Raw genomic sequence first — 16,944 nt, 5'->3', positions numbered from 1 at the left:
ATTGGGGTTCCAGCCCTTCCTGGAGCTGGTCATGCTGTCTTCTTTCATCTCAATATTCCAAAGAATCTTTGCTGCTAGAGGTTTCCCTGTACAATGCATTGGCCATAAGACCAATTAAAATAACACTAAAAAAAATGAAAATAAAAGAGGACCTTATAAAGGACATGATGAAACATGACAATTAACAACCAATATGTTAAAATACTATATTGTAGAAAATGAAAACAAAGCTATTTGAATACATTTTATTTTACTTATTTTGGGGGGGCATTTTAAAATGATTTTTATTTTTTCCATTATAGTCGGTTTACAGTGTTCTGTCAATTTCTACTGTACAGCAGTGACCCAATCACACACACACACACACACACACACACACATATACATCCTTTTTCTTATTTTATCCTCCGTCATGTTCCATCATAAGTGACTAGTGACAGGATCTCATTGCTTATCCACTCCAAATGCAATAGTTTGCATCTATTAACCCCAGACTCCTAGTCCATCCCACTCCTTCCTCCTCCCCCATGAATACATTTGAAATGTGTGTAGATTTATGATTATAGTTGTATCTGGGAATGTCTTCGAGAAAGCAATGATACTTCCTTTCTCAGAGTTGTTTTTTAAAAGTTCAGCCTTTAATGTCAGACTATAAGTTTTTTACAATATATTAAAAAAATCTGCTATAAGTATCTTCAGATTTCCTTGGAAGTAAAACAAATAGATAAGGGTTGCTATTATTTCTTATCAGTATGTGTGACCTATATAACTGGAAGTAACTCTCTGGACTACATTTAAAAACTCCATCGGAGTTCCCATCGTTGCACAGTGGAAATGAATCCGACTAGGAACCATGAGGTTGAAGGTTCGATCCCTGGCCTCGCTCAGTGGGTTAAGGATCTGGCATTGCTGTGCCTGTGGCTGTGGCCGGCAGTGACAGTTCCAATTAGACCCTTCCTGGGAACCTCCATATGCCACGGGTGCGGCCCTAAAAAGACAAAACAAAACAAAACAAACAAATAAACAAACCTCACCAAAAACTACATAAATCAAAACTCCATCACATGCCTAGTCCTTATATTTCACCAAATCCTCTGAGCCAGATTCTGTGCCAAATACCAAAATTCTGTCTCCATTACGTTCTCCACTATCAAATAATAACAAGTTTTCACCATTTTCAAGAAACTTAAACTCATCAGGAATCATGCAGCCATTTATTTTGGGGGAATAGGAAGTGCTTGATTGTTCTTTTGCCTCCAACTTCAAATACGGCATAATAAATTCAGTAAAGAGGCGTTAGAGAACAAGCCGCCGTACCTAAATTAGCTAAAGAATTGATAACAAATGCTCTGGAAGGCTCTGGTGAATTACTAGCAGCCTCTTTTACGTTATCTTTTACGGCATTGAAACCAAACTGATCGGTTATTTTACCGTTTACGGCAGAAGCGCTTTACGGCTAAGTTTTGCGGAAACCGCTTTCGAGGAAAGATGTTTACAACGAAAATACCAGCGGCGATTAAAGTTCTAGGAATACAAGACCTGGTTAAAAAGGCGCACCGTGGCACCTACCGTGGACTTGGTGATTCAGGTCTGGGAGCGGGTTCCAGGAATCTGCGTTTCAGCAACCTCTTTAGGTAATTTCTCAAAAAATTGTGGTAAAATATATGTAATGTAAAATATGCCATTTAAACCATTTTAAAATGTATAATCCAGCGGCAGGCATTAATCACATCAACTCTGTTGTGCAGTCATCACCACTCTCTGCTTCCAAAACTTTCCTATCCAAACAGAAGCTCTTGTACCCATTAAGCAATAATTCCTCCTTCCCCATAGCCTCTGGTAACCCCTAAACGACTCTCTGTCACTGGGAATTAGTCTATTCTAGATAGTTCATATAAATAGAATCATATACTATGTGCCTTTTTTTGTGTCTGGCTTGTTTCATCGAGCATAAATATTTTTCACTTTCATCCATGTTGTACCATGTATCGTTAACTGCATCCCCTTTTATGGCTGAATAATATTCCACTGCATGACTATATCACATACTGTTTACCCATTGATTCTTCTGTTGATGGACAGCCACGCCACCTTTGGCACTTGTGAATAATGCTGCTATGAATGTTGGTCTTGGAGTATCTGTTCAAATCCCAGTTTTCAATTTTTTGGTGTGTATACCTAGTAATGGAATTGCTGGGTCAAAAGATAATTTTATGTTTGACTCTGAGAGGAATGCCAAAATGTCTGCTGCCAGCTGCATCATTTTACATTCTTATGCATGAGGCTGCTCTCCCCATCTTCACCAACACTTGTTATTTTCCCTATTTTTGATCATAACCATCCTAGTAGATGTGAGTTGGTATCTTGCTGTGGTTTTTTTTCTGGTAATTTTGGCGCATACTAAAATTGGAGACCTCTGCTGTTTAAACAGGAGACAGAACTTTCAACAGATAGAGATAAGGACTCAGGTAAAGGGAAGGAGATTTTTGTCGTTTTTTAGCATGAGTTTTCTTCTGTTTCGCTCTTTTTAACAAACACTGGTTCCTAAGTGCTGAGTTCAGTGATCCATTAAAAGCATTTCATGGGCCTGAAGCAAGTTTGAAGACTTTGGGAGTTCAGAGGGCTGACTGGAGATCTGAGAACACTGGGCAGAGAGTGACTGAGTTGGGGACAGAGGTGAAGGGTTAGTGATGATGGAGCCACTCTCATGAAGCTTTTGCCAGTGGAAGGGATGGAGTCTAAGCCTCTCTCCAGTGTCTCATGATTTCATGACTTTGTAGGATAACCGTGCCTTTTAGGAAGAGCTGCAATGAGAATGAACAGTGACAAAAGTGTCACCCAGCTTTTTAGTAATAATTAAAAAAAGAACCAAATGGAGTTCCCGTTGTGGCTCAGTGGTTAACGAATCCGACTAGGAACCTTGAGGTTGTGGGTTCGATCCCTGGCCTTGCTCAGTGGGTTAAGGATCTGGCATTGCCGTGAGCTGTGGTGTAGGTTGCAGATGCGGCGCGGATCCTGTGTGGCTGTGGCTCTGGTGTAGCCCGGCGGCTACAGCTCAGATTCGACCCCTAGCCTGGGAACTTCCATATGCCGCGGGAGCGGCCCAAGAAATGGCAAAAAGACCAAAAAAAACAAAAACCAAAAACCAAAAACCAAAAAAACCCCACCAAAAACCAAACATGTCTGAATCAGGGGCTGGAGAGACTAGCTTTTCTGCCTTCCCACCAACAGTGTCTGTGGCGCAGCACTCAGTAGGCAAGATATCACCTTTGGATCCATCCTGACAGATGTCCGATCAGAGAGGTTTTTTTCTAGGACTTCAGGTTTCGGCAAAATCTCTCTGGAGGTGGGGGATATCCCTCATGGCCCCCCCACCCCCATCACTCTCATCAAGAAGCTGCTTCCCATTAGCTGTGGGGGGCGGTCTGAGTGTCTGCGAAGTGTTGGTTGGGACCCAGAGCTGACCCCTGAGCCCCCATAGAGGCTGCCCTCTCCCCAGCACCAAATCCTGCTTTGGGTAGATTCTCCTTCTTGGGCTACACTGGGCCAATTAGCATAGCACGGCTCTGTGGGTAAGCACACTCTCAATGGGACTTGTAAGAGCTACAGTCAGGAGATCAAATAACCCCCTTGCTCTCTGCGCAGCAGGCCTGGACTCCATCAGAGGGACACTCCTAGCCAGCCAAGACGTCACTTTGGTGCAGACAGCAGGGCAATGAGGCAAGCAATAAAAAGGCCTAATCTCTTAAGGCAACATGAATTGTTGGCGAGAACTTAAGGGGAAAGCACTCTCAGCTCCGGATCATTTTCCTCGTCTTACATGTGTCTGCTGACTGCTTGGGGAAAAAAAGAGGTGGAGAGGACTCTGCTCACACCAGCGGGCGGCAGGACACAATGCACAGAACTGGTTTCCTCACAATTTTAACAGCTAAACCTTTAGCCTGGTTGCTAGCATTGGTGACTGCCATCGACTGAGTGCTGCTTCTGTGACAGGTATTTTTTTCCTTCCAATTTTTAAGGTTTTATTGAAGTACAGTTGATTTACAATGTTGTGATAATTTCTTTGTACAACAGAGGGATTCAGTTATACGCATACCACATACTGCATTCTTTTTTTTTTTTTTAATTTTATGGCCACACCCACAGCCTATGGAAGTTCTCGGGCCTGGGATTGAATCCGAGCCACAGCTGCAACCTGTGCTGCAGCTGCGGCAATGCCGAAACCTTTTAACCCACTGTGGCGGGCCAGGGATTGAACCTCTTCCTCCACAGAGACCCCAGCTGCTGCAGTTGGGTTCTTAACCCAGTGTGCCATGGCGGGGACTCCACACATATCCATTCTTTTTCAGGTTCTTTTCCCCATAGGTTTTCACAGACTTTTGGGCAAAGCCCCCTGTGTTGTATAGCAGGTGCCCTTTGATCATCCACACCACATACAATAACGGGCCCATACCAGACCCCACGGTCCCGTCCATCGCTCCCCACGACCTGTCTCCTTTGGTAACCATAAGTTTGACTTCAGAGTCTGTGAGTCTGTTTCTGTTTTGTAAATATGTTCATTTGTACCATTTTTTAAAAGATTCCAGATGTAAGTGATATCACAGTGTTTTTCTCTTTCTGACTTCACTTAGATAATTTCTAGTTGCATCCATGTTGCTGAAAATGGCATTATTTTGTTCCTTTTTATGGTTGATAGTCCACTGTATGTATGTACCACATCCTTTTTTTTTTTTTTTTTTTTGGTCTTTTGTCTTTTTTTTAGGCCTGCACCCTTGGCATATGGAGGTTCCCAGGCTAGGGGTCTAATCAGGGCTGTAGCCACCAGCCTGCAACACAGCCACAGCAACAGCAGCGCCAGATCTGAGCCATGTCTGTGACCAACACCACAGCTCATGGCAATGCCGGATCCTTAACCACTGAGCGAGGCCAGGGATCGAACCTGCAACCTCATGGTTCCCAGTCGGATTCATTAACCACTGTGCCACGATGGGAACTCCTATACCACATCTTCTTTATCTGTTCCTCTTGTGCCAGGTATTTTATGTTCAATAGCTTGCCTAATCCTTGTGATCCTAAAAAATTATGAGTGTTGTCATCCTGTGTCAGGTTCGGTGCAAGAGACAGAAGTTATTCTAGGTCTTTGGAGCAAAAGGGAATTTTTATATTAGGACTCAAATGCTAACAAGACTACAGTAAAAGCTGGAGGAGCACATGCTAAGGCGTGACAATAAGCTGTTGTATTCAAGGACCCATTACGTGGCTGAGACATCGAGAAGCTGCCACAGCTGCCACCGTAGCTACTGTCACAGGACCTCTCCCAGCCTGAAGCTGGTGACCGTCCTTATTGGCTGCCTCTAAGCTTACAACAGCCCAGCTTGCCTCAGCAGGAGGAAAAGGCCTTCCTCAGTTCTGCCTTCCAGACCTCGCATGAGAACCACCAACTCATGAGCCTTACTTCCTATCCTAAAGTCTAGCAGCCAGCTGGGCCGGGGACCGTCCCAGGCTCACCGAGGAGGAAGGGTTGAGTTGAGAAGAGGGTTCCACACCTTCTCATTGTTCAGTTGTGTCCAGAGAGGTTAAGTGGTTTCTACAAGATCACACAGCTAGTGAGTAGTGGAGCCATTACTTAAGCCCAAGTTTGCAGGACTGCGAAGCCTGTTCTTACCCACTCCTTTCTGGGGAATGTAGGAGAAGCAGCAGTCCACATATTCTTAGCATTCCAATTAATTGTAATTACAGAGGTGATTATTATTAAATCTCAAGTTAAATTGCCAGGAGATTATTATGGATTTTACAGAGATAAAATTATGCTGGCATCATGAGAAATGAATTATTCCATTATCAGGGGAGAGGGGGTTCAGATGGAGTGGTCAGAGAAAATAAGTGTGACTCCTCTGGGCTTAGCTGCAGAGCAAACCTCTGTCTCCCTAGACCTCTGTTCTAGGCTGCAGGTTCTTGACCCCTGTCTCTGGCAGCCTGGGGAGCTTTAATGCCCTCTTGCTGAAGGGTTAGCATGGCAGAGGGATTCTCACAACATGGATGCCAGGCACTATGCCAGGCATATTGACCAAGATTAGCTTGTTTCATCTGCCCAAGAACTTTTGCAGTAGGTAACTATCCTGTTTGAATTTCATGGATTGGAAGATGGAAGTCTTAGGAAGTTAAATGCCTCATCTGAGGTCACACAGTTAGTGTGTGATAAAGCCAGAGGGGGCACCCACACCTTTCTTTGTCCATATTCTGAAATCCTTAGCCCCTGTCTGTGTTTATCTGCCTCCGAGACCCAGCAAGGTCTGGCAGCCCCTCACAGCACATGCAGAACTAGGTTAAGGCAAAAAGACCCAAAGCAGCTCCCGGATGCCACATTGGAGAACTCAGTGGAAGTAGCTTCCAGCGGGCTGGAGCCCAGCTTGGAGCGAGAGCATCTCTCTACCGTTGGGGTTCCTTCTAGGCCCAACATGCATTCCCCCCGCCATACTCCGTCCTCTGGGGTTTGCAGCAAGTCCTGCAGCCACACTGCTCAGGCTTGAGAGACCTTAGTGGCTTGCTAGTCACGCCTCTCACTGTACACATGCAGAAACCGAGATTGAGAGAGAGGAAGTGACCTGCCAGAGGTAATTGAGATGATAGAATCAAGGGGAGGGCAAAACCCAGGCTGCTTCATCTTCTCCTCACAATTGGAGCTAACATTTAAAGGTCAGGAGGCATCAGAGCCCCAATTCAGTGCCGCTAGAATTCATTCATCACTAAGAACCTTCTGCTAACCTTTACTTGTTAGCTTCTAGATAGTGGTCGTGTTTTATTCCTTGATTTGGGTGATGGTCCCATGGCTATCGTGACCCTGTGCAAATTCATTGAGCTGATTACTAATGAGGTTTTTTTTTTGCATTTTTAATATTTATGTCAGATTTCAATAAAAGGTTTACTTAAAAATAATGTTGGCTGATTTGCAACAACACACATGGACCTGCGGAGTATTTTGCTTAGTGAAACAAGTCAGATGGAGAGAGACAGATACCGTGTGACATCACTTATATGTGGAATCTAAAAAACAAACAAAAAGCCAAAATAAATGAACAAACCAAACAAAAACAACATGGAGACACAGAGAATAGAGTGGTGGTGACCAGAGAAAAATGTTTGGGGGGGTGGAGGGGGTGAAATGGGTCAAGGGGATCAGCTGTATGGCGATGGATGGAAATTAAATTTTTGGTGGTGAGCACACTATAGGGAAATATAGTGTTGCACACATGAAACTTCTTTAATGTTATAAACCAGTGTTACCTCAATAAAAATAATGTTGGCTGATTAGACTTCTCCCAGGACCAGAAAAATATTCCATGTTTTAACTGAAAAGTATTTTCCTTCTAGTGTTAAAAGCTGGAGAAACCAAATCCAGTGCTGCTGTCAACTCAGGCTTTGAGAAAACTGAGGAGTGAAAGAGCCAAGAAGGTTTAGGGGCTTTGGAGCAAAAAAAAAAAAAAAAAAAAAAAAAAAATTAAAAAAATAAAATAAGCTTTTTTTTTTTTAACTTTTTCTTCAGAAAGCATAAACACACGCGCGCATGCAAATGAGAGCTGTGGCCGAGACTTGTAGCTGCTCACAAATTACTTACCTCTTCCTCCTGGGCAAGCACTGGGCTGCGCTTCCCAGCCCCTCTTGCAGGTAGGTGCAGCCACATGACTGGATGCTGGCCACGGGAATACCCAAAGTGGGTAGAAGTGATGGATAGAAATTCCACGTTTGGCCCATAACCCCTCCAGCGTACAACCCTTGATTACCACTTCCTGTCTTCTGGCCTAGGAGAACGTCCTCTCTGATCTTAGAAGAGGGCAGAGCCTTCAGACAGAAGGGGCCCGGGGCCCTGTGACACCATGTGGAGAGGGCCATGTGGCAGCGTCAGCTGATCAGGAAGACCCGTGTCGGGGCATTGCACAAGCCGCCCATAAACTTGACTGTATAAAGTGTTGAAATGCATAGCTTATTTGTTACAGCAGCTAGCCCAGCCTAAAGAACACAGGAGCCACTTGGAAATTAGGAAAGTCCTGTTCTCCAGATCACCCCTATCTTCTCAGCATAGAGCCATCCCCAAGGAATTTTTTTTTAAATCTGAGAAGCCAGCGTGGCCTCCTGCCTGCCACCTCTTGATGCTTACTTTAGAAGCAGTTGTGATAGGTACATTCCTGAGCTTGCCAGGTGAGTTGGGGCAAGAGATGCAGGGAGGGAGGCTCGTTATTAGCTGTGAGGGTTGGCAGTCCTTTTGTCGTTGTTGTTATTGTTCTGTCTCCTTTGTGGACAGAGTGCTTAGAACAGCAGGACTCTGGACACACTCAGTACAGGGGGCTAACAGTTCTGTACCACCAGAGGGCAATGCTATATAATAGCTGATGCACATATGATAGCTGAATCTTCATGAAAGGGAGAAATGGAGTCCGTGTTTATGGAAAGGGGCAGTGGGCTGACCCCAGGATTGTGGACGGTCTCTGGTGGTGGTTGGGGACGTCGAGGAAGGTATCTTAGAGATACATGCCTCCACCTCCATCTCCCTTGCCGTTGTTACAGGACCAACCCTGCCTGTGCTTTTCCTGCATGTCTAAAAATTCTCCACCTGGAATAACCAGCTGCATGAGGTAAGGAAAAACTGCTTCAGCTACCTTCCACCAAAACATGCAAACGTGCAGAGCTGTTAGAAAACAGGCACTGAGAGCAAAAACAAATAAAAGGAGAAGCCCATGAGGGGACAGAGTCCCATTTTGTTTTCTCCAGGGCCTGGGGCCTGCAAGAGTTTATAAGGAAACAGCAGTTTCTCTAGCAATACCCTATGGGTTCCCGTTAAAACTCACGATTGTGCGTTCTGCTTCCTGGAGTGGATCAGGGGGTGGGGGTGGGGATGATGGTGAGCTAGCCTTTTTTTTTCCAGACGAAGTTTCTGGCTAGAAATAACTAGAAAAGAAGACTGTTTGATGGCGTTAAAGAGCAACCAGACATTACTAGAAGCAAGATCTTGGAGAGAAAGGGAGACCAGGAGTCCGAGTCCACTATTTGCTCAATCCTTGAGATATTTGTTCATTTGAACTTTTGATTGAAAAGCTGATCAGAAAGTGGCAGCTGAGAAACTAAGTATAGCTTTTGACAGCTCTCACCAGGTGGCAGGAACAAAAGTTGGAGTCTGAGACCTGCTGATCAGGAGAGGATATGATGAACAGCTTAGGTTTTCAGTGGGTATCTCAGAGATCTACTACCCAGAATAAGAGAGTCTTAGTCCAAATTTCCTAGAAGACAGAGGCGGGGGTAAAAGCTTGCATGCTGCCACTTTACTAGGAAACACACTTGCAGGGAAGCTGTGAGTGAGGCAGGGCAGAAGGGAGAATGTATAAGGGAGCATATACTGAGCTCTGCAAAACTCCAGTTCCCCTCAGAACTTGCAAGGTCATCTATAACAAGGAAGATCTGATACTGTCTCAGACCAGATGAGAAGTGATAACTAGACATGAAGTGGTATCCTGAAACAGAAAAGAGACATTGGGGAAAAACTAGGAGTTCCTGTTGTGGCTCAGCAGTTTAAGAACCCAGGTAGTACCCATGAGGATGCAGATACGATCCCTGGCCTCGCTCGGTGGGTTAAGGATCTGTGGATCTGGTGTTACCACAAGTTGTGGCATAGATCGTGGATATGGCTCAGATTCCACGTTGCTGTGGATGCGGTGTAGGCCTGCAGCTGCAGCTCTTCTTACTCAACCTCTAGCCCAGGAACTTGTATATGCTGTAAGTGCGGCCATAAAAGAGAGTGAGCAAGAGAGAAAGAGGGGGAAATAGAAAAGAGAAAAAAAGAAAAAAAAAGAGAAAAACTAATGGAAGCTAAATAAAGTATGGAGTTCAGTTAATTATGTACCAGTGTTGGCTCCCTAATTGTTACAGATGTAACTTAGTAATATAAATTGTTATCAATATGGAAAATTGCATGCAAAATATATATAACTCTCTTTACAACTTTTTTTTGTAAATCTAAACCTATCCTAAGATAAAATCTTTATTTTTTATTTTATTTATTATTTTTATAATGATTTTTCCCACTGTAGTTGTTTTGCAGTGTTTTGTCAGTTTCCACTGTACAGCAAAGTGAGCCAGTCTCACACACACACACATATGTATTCTTTTTCTCGCATTATGCTCCGTCATGTTCCATCACAAGTGACTGGATATAGTCCCCTGTGCTATACAGGATCTCATTGCTTATCCACTCCAAATGCAATAGTTTGCATGTCTTAACACCAGATTCCCAGTCCATCCACTCCCTCCCCCTTGGCAACCACCAGTCTGTTCTCCAAGTCCATGCATTTCTTTTCTGTGAAAGGCTCATTTGTATCATATATTAGATTCCAGATGTAAATGATATATGATATTTGGCTTTCTCTTTCTGACTTACTTCACTTAGTATGAGAGTCTCTAATTCCATCCATGTTGCTGCAGATGATGTTATTTTGTTCTATTTTATGGCTGAGTAGTATTCCATTGTGTATATATACCATATCTTCTTCTTTTTTTTGTGTGTGTGTGACTTTTTAGGGCCAAACATGTGGCGTATGGAGGTTCCCAGGCTAGGGGTCCAATCGGAGTTATAGCTGCTGGCCTACATCACAGTCACAGCAACACCAGATTCAAGCCGCGTCTGTGCCCTACACCACAGCTCATGGCAACGCCAGATCCTTAACCACTGAGCAAGGCCAGGGGTTGAAGCTGAAATCTCATGGTTCCTAGTCGGGTTCATTTCTGCTGTGCCATGATGGGAACTCCATATACCACATCTTCTTAATCCATTCATATGTTGATGGACATTTAGGTTGTTTCCATGTCTTGGCTATTGTGAATAGTGCTGCAGTGAACATACGGGTGAATGAAAGTTTTGTCCGGATATATGTTCAGTTCATATGGTAGTTCTCTATTTAGTTTTCTGAGGTACCTCCATACTGTTTTCCATGGTGGCTGTACCATTTTACATTCCCACCAACAGTGTAGGGGGGTACCCTTTTCTCCACATCCTCTCCAGCATTTGGTATTTGTTGACTTGTTAATGATGGCCATTCTGACAGGTATGAGGTGGTACTTCACAGTAGTTTTGATTTGCATTTCTTTAATGATCAGTGATGTTGAAATTTTTTTTTCATGTACCTGTTGGCCATCTGTATATCTTCTTTGGAGAAATGTCTATTCAGGTCTTTTGCCCATTTTTCAATTGGGTTGTTGGTTTTTTTGCTATTGAGTTGTATAAGTTGTTTGTATATTTTAGAGATTAAGCCCTTGTCTGTTGCATCATTTGAAACTATTTTCTCCCATTCTGTAAGTTGTCTTTTTTTTTTTTATGGTTTCCTTTGCTGTGCAATAAAATTTTATTTAAAAGAGTTAAAAGGTAGATTAAACCAAATGAATTTTATCTGTTGAAAACATCAATAATAATGTCTTGTGGGATTATGAACATTTTAAATCACATACACTTCAATCATATGTAATAAGTGTTAATAGACAAACACATACAGTTAGATTACGTATATGTAATTAAGGGCAGAAGGATGGGGATACTGAGGTGTTATAAAATCCTGGTATTGTCTGGGAGATTGTTAGAATATTCATTTATACTAGATTTTAATAAAAAGGCGTGTTGTAATCTCTAGGTTCATCATCAACAGACTAGAAGCTGAATGTGTAACTTAACCAATAGAGAAGAAAAATAGGATGAAACAATACTTCATATGAAAGAAAGTAAGAAGGGAAATGGAACATATAAGAGGTAAGAAAATAGAAAATAAATAGTAAATTGTAGTGCTGAAACTTAAATATCAGTTGTAACCTTAAATATGAATGAAGAAAATGTTCCAACTCAAAGTCTAAGATAGAGTAAATTTAGAAACAACAGACTTACCCAAAATGTTTCTTTAAATAATATACTTTAATTATAAGGATACAGAATTATTAAAAAAATGGAGATGGGAAAAGACATTCATTCAAACAGTAACTGAAGAAAACTGATATAGTTAGATGGACCTCAAAACATAGCATTATTGGAGATAAAGAGGGATTATGTATGTTAACGGGGTCAATCCCCAGAAATGTGTAACAATTCAAACTCATATGCATTTCATGATAGAGGCTCAAAATGTAAAGAGCAAAATTGGACAAACTAAAACGGAAAAAGACAAATCTACAACTGTAGTGGGAGTTTATTTGAAATTGTCTTCTCTTAGCAACTGATAGAACAAGCAGAAAAAAAAAATCAAGATTTAAAAGGATCAGGGAATTCCTGTCATGGCTCAGCAGTAACCAACCTGACTGGTATCCATGAGGACACATGCTCAGTCTCTGGCCTTGCTCAGTGGGTCAGGGATCCAGCATTGTCGTGAGCTGTGGTATAGGTCACAGATGTGGCTCGGATCGAGTGTTGCTGTGGCTGTGTTGTAGGCTGGCAGCTGGGGCTCAGATTCAACCCCTAGCCTGGGAACTTCCATATGGTGCAGGTGTAGCCATAGAAAGAAAAATAAATAAAATAAAAACATAAAAGAATTGAGCTATATAATAAAAAAGTTGACCTAAATAACATCATACTGCCACCTCCTAGCAGTGAGAGATCGAATATATAGTTGACCCTTGAACAACATGGTTTGAACTGTGTGGATCCATTACATGTGGGTTTTTTTTCACTGACTAGTCCTACAGTACTGCACTATTCACAGTTGGATGACTCTGAGGATGTGGGACTGTGGATATGAAGGGCCAACTGGCAAGTTACACTTGGATTTTTGACACATGCAGTCGGTGCTCTAACCTGATGAGTTGTTCAAGGGTCGACTGTACATTCTTTTCAAGTGCACGTGAACATTTGCCAAAACTGAACATATGTTGAGCCATAAAGCAAATTTCAAAGAACTGAAACACAGAAAGTATTCTCTAACCATGGTAGAATTAAGCTAAAAATCAGTAACAATGAGCTTACTAGAAAATGCACAAATGTTTGGGAATTAAGCAGCATATTTTTGTTTCTTTATTTTCTATATATATTTTTATTACTCAGATTAATTTATCACATCTGTAGTTGTATAATGATCATAACAATCCAGTTTCACAGGATTTCCATCCCATAACCCAAGTACATCCTCCATCCCCCAAACTGTTTTTCAATGTCTGTTGAGTCAGTATCTCTTCTGCAAAGAAGTTCATTCTGTCCTTTTTTCAGATTCCACCTGTCAGTGATAACATTTGATGTTGGCATCTCATTGTCTGACTGACTTCACTTAGCATGGTAATTTCTAGGTCCATCCATGTTGGTAAAAATGCCAGTATTTCGTTCCTTTTAATGGCTGATTTATATTCCATTGTGTGTATGCACCACATCTTCTTGATCCACTCCTGTGTCAATGGACATTTAGGTTGTTCCCATGTCTTGGCTATTGAAAATAGTGCTGCAATGAACATCAGCGTACATCTGTCTCTGTGAGTCATGGTTTTCTCTGGATAGATGTCCAGGAGTGGGATTGCTGGATCAAATGGGAGTTCCATGTTTAGTTTTCTGAGGAATCTCCATCCTGTTTTCCACAGTGGTTGCACCAATTTACACTCCCACCAACAGTGCAATAGGGTTCCTATTTTCTCCACACCCTATCTAGCGCTTATTGTTTGTAGACTTTTGGATGATGGCCATTCTGGCTGGTGTAAGGTGGTACCTCATCGTGGTTTTGATTTGCATTTCTCTGATCATGAGTGACGTTGAACATCTTTTCATGTGTTTCTCGGCCATCCATATGTCTTCTTTGGAGAACTGTCTGTTTAGATCTTCTGCCCATTTTTGGATGGGGTTGTTCATTTTTTTGGTATGGAGCCGAAGAAGGTGTTTATAAATTTTGGAGATGAATCCCTTGTCAGTCGATTCACTTGCAGAGATTTTCTCCCATTCTGTGGGTTGTCTTTTTATTTTGTTTAGGGTTTCCTTTGCTGTGCAGAAACTTTTCAGTTTAATTAGGTCCCATTTGTTTATTTTTGTTTTTACTGTCAGTACTCTAAGAGGTGGATCTGAGAAGATGTTGCTGTCGTTTATGTTAGAGAGAGTTTGGTCTATGTTTTCCTCTAAGAGTTTGATAGTGTCTGGTCTTATATCTAGGTCTTTAATCCATTTGGAGTTTCTTTTTGTGTATGGTGTTAGGTTGTGTTTTAATTTCATCCTCTTCCATGTGGCTGTCCAGTTTTCCCAGCACCACTTATTGAACAAGCTGTCCTTTCTGCATTGTATATCCTTGCCTCCTTTGTCATAGATGAGTTGGCTGTAGGTGGGTGGGTTGAATTCTGGGCTTTCTATCCTGTTCCACTGATCTATATTTCTGTCTTTGTGCCAGTACCATATGTTTCTGATGATTGTTGCTTTGTAGTATAGTCTGAAGTCCAGGAGCCTGATTCCTCCAGCTCCGTTTTTCTTTTTCAGGATGGCTTTGGCTTTTTCTGGGTCTTTTGTGCTTCCCAACAAACTTTAAAATATTTTGTTCAAGTTCTGTGAAAAATGTCCTTGGTAATTTGATAGGGATTGCATTGAATCTGTAGATTGCCTTAGGTAGTATAGTCATTTTGATAATATTAACCCTTTCAATCCACGAGCATGGTATGTCTTTCCATCTATTTGTGAAATCTTTGATTTCTTTCATCAGTGTCTTATAGTTTTCAGAGTACAGGTCTTATGTCTTTTTAGGTAGGTTTACTCCTAGGTATTTTATTCTTTTGGATGGTAAATGGGATTGCTTCCCTAATTTCTCTTTCTGCTCTTTCATTGTTAGTGTATAGACATGCCGTCGATTTTTGTGTATTAATTTCGTATCCTGCAACTTTGCGAAATTCATGGATGAGCTCTAACAGTTTTCTGGTAGAGTCTTTAGGATTCTCTAGGTATAGTATCATGTAATCTGCAAATAGTGATAGTTTTATTTCTTCCTTTCCAATTTGGATTCCCTTTATTTCTTTTTCTTCTCTGATTGCCATGGCTAGGACTTCCGAAACTATGTTGAAAAGTAGTGGTGAGAGCAGATATCCTTGTCATGTTCCTGATCTCAGTGGGAATTCTTTCAGCTCTTCACCATTGAGAATGATGTTCGCTGTGGGTTTGTCATATATGGCCTTTATCATGTTGAGGTAGGTTCCCTCTATGCCCACTTTCTGAAGGATTTTTTTTATCAGAAATGGGTGTTGGATTTTGTCAAAGGCTTTTTCCACGTCTTTTGAGAGGATCATATGGTTTTTATTCTTCAATTTGTTAATGTGGTCAATCACACTGATGGATTTGCGGATATTGAAGAACCCTTGCATCCCTGGGATAAATCCCACTTCATGATGTACAATCCTTTTAATGTATTGCTGTATGCGGTTTACTAGCATTTTATTGAGGATTTTTGTATCTATGTTCATCAGTGAAATTGGCCTGTAGTTTTCTTTTTTTGTGGTATCTTTGTCTGGTTTTGGTATCAGGGTGATGGTGGCCTCATAGAAGCAGTATATTTCTAAATAAAGTCGTGGGTCAAAGAATAGCAAAGTGGAGAGGAGAAACTAACTGAATAATAATGAAAATACAACATAGGAAAACCTATGAGCTGTGGACTGAATGTTTATGTCTCCTTAGAATTCCTATGGTGAAGCCCTAATCCCCAGTGTGATGGTATTGGAGGCCGGGCCTTTGGGAGGTAATTAGGTTTAGATGAGGTGACATGAATGGAGCTCCCATGATGAGATCAGCATTTTTAAAAGAAGAGAAAGATGGAGTTCCTGGCATGGCTCAGCGGTTAACGAACCCGGCTAGGATCCACACGGCTGTGGGTTGGATCCCTGGCCTCACTCAGTGGGTTAAGGATCCGGCATTGGCATGAGCCGTGGTGTAGGTCACAGATGCGGCTCGGATCTGGTGTTGCTGCAGCTGTGGTGTACGCTGGCAGCTGTAGCTGCTATTCGACCCCTAGCCTGGGAACCTCCATATGCCATGGGTGCGGCCCTAAAAAGCAATAAATGAATAAATAAGCAAACAAAAGAAGAGGAAGAGACAAGAGCCCTCTTTGTCTTCACCACGTGAGGATCCAGCAGAAAGATGGCCTGTGTGCAGACTGGGAAGAGGGCCCTCACCAGACAGTACATCTGTTGGCACCTTGATCTTAGAATCCCTTGCCTCCAGAATATGAAAAGTAAAAGTGCGTTGTTTAAGCCATCCAGGCTGTGGAATTTTGTTATGGAATGGCAATGATAGTAAGCCTGGACCTAGGAGGAAATGTATAACCTGGAATTCCTAAAGGAGAAAAGAGGAAAGAGCGTCTATCTCCAGGAGGCACATTCAGTCCAAAGAGTTCCACTTCCAGACGCGTGAAGTAGTTTGTGGCAAGGCAGTGCTCCCACTAACCCCCTCCCCGTGGAAACACCAACCATAAAAGCCATATATTCAGAAGCATCAGAGAACTGCAGCGGCAGTGGCGATTAAAGGATATGAGAGTTCATTGACGGGAGAACTCTTCACCAAATGACTGCAGAATACACATTCTTTTCAAGAGATACTTATGTGGTCAGTTCATTTTCAGTAAAGTTGCCAAATCAAACCAATGGGGAAAGAGAAGTCTTTTCATCAAAAAGTGCTGGAACAATTTGAGTATCCACATGAGGTCAAATGAAACTCAACCTCCCTACCTCACACTATATACAAGATTTAATTTGCCATGGATCATAAAAGTAAATGGAAAAACTCAAACTCTAAAGATAGTAAGGAAAATAATCTTCATCATCTGGGGCTAGGCAAAGATTTCTCAGAACCAGAAAGATCGAACGATGAAAGAAGTCATTGATGAAGCGGAATTTATCAAAAGTAAAAACATCTGTTCATCAAAAACCACCATTAAGAAAACAGGCAAGCCACAGACTGAAAGAAAATATTTGCGAGAT

At 42.1% G+C, this 16,944-nt stretch overlaps 1 long non-coding RNA gene across 2 annotated transcripts; it reads left to right on the top strand.

Annotated features, from left to right (window-relative positions):
• Positions 1-1,458: 1,458 nt before the first annotated feature.
• Positions 1,459-11,785, top strand: LOC110259484 (uncharacterized). 2 transcript variants are annotated; one of them, XR_014838811.1, is made up of 5 exons: positions 1,459-1,634; positions 3,649-3,993; positions 7,544-8,196; positions 8,563-8,630; positions 11,670-11,785. It is a non-coding gene; the product is annotated as an uncharacterized LOC110259484 (long non-coding RNA). The 2 variants fall into 2 exon arrangements; XR_014838812.1 differs by lacking the exon at positions 3,649-3,993 and having other exon boundaries at positions 7,544-7,665.
• Positions 11,786-16,944: the final 5,159 nt, after the last annotated feature.

This window comes from Sus scrofa, chromosome 2 (assembly GCF_054392235.1).
Source record: "Sus scrofa isolate SSC_HxYL_T2T_F1_AM1 chromosome 2, Sscrofa_HxYL_maternal_Yorkshire_Landrace_v2.0, whole genome shotgun sequence".
NCBI classification, from domain to species: domain Eukaryota; kingdom Metazoa; phylum Chordata; class Mammalia; order Artiodactyla; family Suidae; genus Sus; species Sus scrofa.
Note: the sequence above shows the minus strand (reverse complement) of the source record. Positions and strands in the feature narration are given on the sequence as shown.